This window comes from Morus notabilis, unplaced genomic scaffold, assembly GCF_000414095.1.
Source record: "Morus notabilis unplaced genomic scaffold, ASM41409v2 Scaffold1334, whole genome shotgun sequence".
In the NCBI taxonomy this organism is placed as follows: Eukaryota; Viridiplantae; Streptophyta; class Magnoliopsida; order Rosales; family Moraceae; genus Morus; species Morus notabilis.
This window is the reverse complement of record NW_010364736.1, coordinates 56734-61312: the sequence shown is the minus strand read 5'-3', so window position 1 is coordinate 61312 and position 4579 is coordinate 56734. Positions and strand designations below refer to the sequence as shown.

The following is a 4579-nucleotide window of genomic DNA, read 5'->3' as shown; positions in this document are numbered from 1 at the left end:
CATTCTTACCACAAACCAGCTTTTTGGGATTTCATTCGGGTCAAACAGAAATTTACAAAAACGATCAAAGAGCCCAAAAATGCATAGAAAAATAAACTATTTTTTTTTTGGCAAGAGACAACCTGAAGTGAATGTAGAAAGGTGTTCTTTTAACAAACAACTATATAGCATCGAATGTGATAACACCAAACTATAGGATCTGTGAAATGTTGCTCTTGCTAAATTTTTTTTTTATTTTTTTTTATTTTTTTTTGAAAAATAACAAATGAGGCTCTATTACATAAGATCATTCCTATCTAACCCAAAATCCATCCCTCAAGCATATGCACCAAGCATACCACTAACCATGTAACTCACCAAAAATAAGCACTTAAAGTTAAGAATTTTCTCAGCTGACATGCATTAACATCCATCTTACCACAAGGTTTAGCACGTGCAAAAAGAAACTCTGGAAGTCATTTCTTAGTAACCAAGATAGCAAAAAAAATCGACTCAAACCAATCATTTTGAAATCATACTCAGACAACTTTGCAAAAATTTTAACCCAAATATCAACATGACAAAAATCACTCTTACGCATGAATATGCTCACCACCCCCAACCAAAATCAGACAGTGTCCTCAGTGTAAAAAATTATGAAAAATAGAGAAAGAAGACACCTGGACGATGAGCTTTCCACGTTTGAGCACAACCTGAGCTTCCTGATATGATTCTCCAAAAAAACACACATAAAAAAAAAATGTAAAAAGGAACGAAGAAAATAGAAAATGAAAATATGATACATGAGATGTGAGCAAACTACTCAGGACTGGTAAACGGGGTCGTCGAGAATGATCTCTTCAACCTGGTTCACCCGCTCTAAGTAATTTTTCAAACGCTGGCCATTTACTTTAAGGATTCTCCCATCAGTTGGGTCTTCAACCTCGACAGCACCATTGGGAAAAACGCGTTTCACTATGAACGGGCCAGTCCACCGCGACCTCAACTTACCGGGGTGGAGATGCAAATGGGAATCATAAAGATGAACCCGCTGATTCGGCTCAAAGTTCTTCCTCAGGATCTGCTTATCATGAGCCGCTTTCATTTTTGCCTTGTAGATCCTGGAATTATCATAGGCATCGTTCCTTAACTCCTCGATTTCGGAAAGCTGGAGCTTCCGATTGACACCTGCAGCGCTGAGGTCGAAGTTGAGGGCCTTGGTAGCCCAATAAGCCTTATGTTCGAGCTCTACAGGTAGATGACAGGCTTTTCCAAAGATAAGCCTGTAGGGAGACATCCCAAGTTGGGTTTTATAAGCAGTGCGGTATGCCCAAAGTGCGTCTGGAAGGCGTAGAGACCAATCCTTGCGATCAGGATTAACCGTCTTTTCTAGAATTTGCTTAATCTCCCTATTGGCCAACTCAGCTTGGCCATTTGTCTGTGGGTGATAGGCTGTTGAAACTTTATGAACCACACCGTACTTGCGCATCATAGCCTCAAAAGAACGGTTGCAGAAATGGGTGCCTTGATCACTGATGATGGCACGCGGCGTTCCAAATCGAGATAACACATTTTCCTTTAAGAACTTTACAACAGTAGTGTTATCGTTGTTCCGGTACGCCACGGCTTCTACCCACTTAGACACGTAATCCACAGCGAGGAGTATGTAGAGGAATCCATAAGAAGGTGGAAATGGTCCCATAAAATCTATCCCCCAGCAATCGAATATTTCCATTACGAGAATCGGGTTCAAGGGCATCATATGGCGACGGGACAAAGCACCTAGCTTTGGCACCTCTCACAGGAACGGCAGAAGTCATTGGTGTCCTTGAATAAAGTGGGCCAATAGAGACCACACTGCAAGATTTTCGCGGCGGTCTTCTTCATAGAAAAATGACCGCCACATGCATCGTTGTGGCAAAAGTTCAGGACACTAGACACTTCATCATCTGGGATGCATCGTCTTATGATCTGGTCGGGGCAGTACTTAAAAAGATAGGGGTCATCCCAATAAAAGTTACGAACCTCGACCAGAAACTTCCTTTTGTCTTGTGCACCCCAGGTAGATGGAATCTCGCCCGTCACCAAGTAGTTAACAATGTTCGCATACCATGGCATCTTAGTGACGGCGAAGAGATGTTCATCGGGGAAGTCATCTCTAATAGCAGGAATTTCGGCGGAATCATTAAATTCAAGACGAGATAAGTGGTCCGCCACCACATTTTTGACTCCCTTCTTGTCCTTGATTGTCAAGTCAAATTCCTGCAGGAGAAGGATCCACCTAATTAAACGCGCCTTAGCATCCTTTTTGGAGAAAAGGTACTTAAGGGCGGCATGATCTGTAAAGATGGTGATAGGTGAACCAATCAAATATGCACGGAACTTGTCGAGGGCAAATACTACAGCAAGCAACTCTTTTTCAGTAGTAGAGTAGTTCATTTGAGCACTATTCAGAGTACGGCTTGCGTAGTAGACAACGAAAGGCTTCCCCTCCCTTCGTTGACCAAGAACGGCCCCCACAGCATAATTACTTGCGTCACACATGATCTCGAAAGGTAAGCTCCAATCTGGTGACTGCATAATAGGGGCAGAAGTCAATTTTGTGATGAGTGTTCGGAATGCATCCTCACACTCTTGTGTCCAGTTGAACACAACATCTTTTGCTAGGAGGTTGCTTAGCGGTCTCGCTATAGATGAAAAGTTCTGAATGAACCTCCTATAGAATCCGGCGTGCCCCAGAAAAGATCGGACATCTTTAACGGCCTTGGGGGTGGGAAGGTTGGAAATGAGTTCAACCTTAGAACGGTCGACATCGATTCCTCTTTCAGAAATAATGTGCCCAAGAACTATGCCGGATGACACCATGAAATGACACTTCTCCCAATTGAGCACGAGACCCTTCTCTTCACATCTTTGTAGAACAACTTCCAAGTTGAGAAGGCACGTGTCGAATGAATCTCCGAAAACTGTCAAATCATCCATGAACACTTCCATACATTTTTCGATCATATCACTAAAAATGCTCATCATACACCTCTGAAATGTGGCAGGTGCATTACACAGTCCAAATGGCATTCGCCGAAAGGCATAAGTGCCAAAAGGACATGTGAATGTTGTCTTATCCTGATCTTCTAATGCTATCTCTATCTGATAATATCCTGAATAGCCATCGAGAAAGCAATAGAAAGGATGACCTCCTACTCATTCTAGGATTTGATCGATGAATGGAAGTGGAAAATGGTCTTTGCGAGTGGCGGCATTAAGCTTGCGATAATCAATACACATGCGCCAACCAGTCACGACCTTTGTGGGAACTAGAGCCCCTTTCTCATTTTCCACCACAGTGACCCCCGATTTCTTTGGCACTACCTGGGTCGGACTAACCCACTTGCTATCAGCAACAGGATAAATGATGCCAGCATCTAATAGCTTGAGAACCTCATTCTTCACCACTTCTTTCATTGTTGGATTCAATCTTCTTTGAGGATCTCTTCACGGGTTAGCTCCTTCTTCCAAATGAATATGATGGGAGCAAATCAAAGGACTGATCCCTTTAATATCAGCAATCGTCCAACCCAATGCAGATCTATGCTTTTGCAGCATGTTGATCAACCGCTGCTCTTGTGATGCATCGAGTTTGGAAGAAATGATAACAGGAAAGGTATCGCCGACTCCCAAAAATGCATGTTTCAATCCTTCAGGTAGTTGAGCAAGTTTCACTGTTGGGGTCTCTTCGATGGAAGGCTTTGGTTTCTCTCTCCCTTACGGAAGTTCCTCGAAACACAATTGCTTAAAATTAATTCCTCTGTCTTGTGAGTTGTTGAAAATGGCAGAAATGTTAGCCAACTCACAAGGACCGAAACTTTCAGACTCAGAATTTTGGAGGAGGTTTTCAAGATCTTCAGAGTTGCTTTGTAGCAGAACCTCCTCCTCGACAAGTGTGTCGATCAAGAATGTTTGGTGACACTCATCATCGTCTTGTGGTTGTTTTACAATGTTGAAAACATTTACCTCGAGAGTCATATTCCCAAAAAAGATCTTCATTAGACCATTTCTACAATTAATTAGAGCATTTGCTGTCGCGAGGAATGGTCTTCCAAGGATGATCGGGATTTTTGACTCCACATCAACCACTGACTGAGTGTCCAAAACAACAAAATCCACAAGATAGTAGAACTTATCAACTTGCAATAACACATCTTCCACTATTCCTCGTGGTCTCTTAATAGATCGATCGGCCAGTTGCAGAACCACAGATGTGGGCTTAATATCGCCAAGACCTAATTGCGAGTAGACTGAATAAGGCATGAGGTTAACACTCGATCCTAGGTCTAACAATGCTTGGCCGAATTCGCGTGTCCCAATGGTGCAGGAAATGGTGGGACAGCCAGGATCTTTGTACTTCAGCGGTGTCTTCTGCTCAATCACCGCACTCACTTGTTCTGTCAAGAATGCAGTCTTCTTGACATGGTGCTTTCTCTTTATAGTGCACAGATCCTTTATAACCTTGGCGTAAGCCGGCACTTGCTTGATCACATGTAGTAAGGGAAGATTGATCTTCAATTGTGTCAAGTGCTCCAGGATCTCACTTTGATTTTCC

At 42.8% G+C, this 4579-nt stretch overlaps 1 pseudogene; it reads right to left on the bottom strand.

The window, feature by feature from the left end:
* Window positions 1–779: 779 nt before the first annotated feature.
* Window positions 780–4579, bottom strand: part of LOC112093273 — a 9847-nt pseudogene continuing 6047 nt past the window's right edge.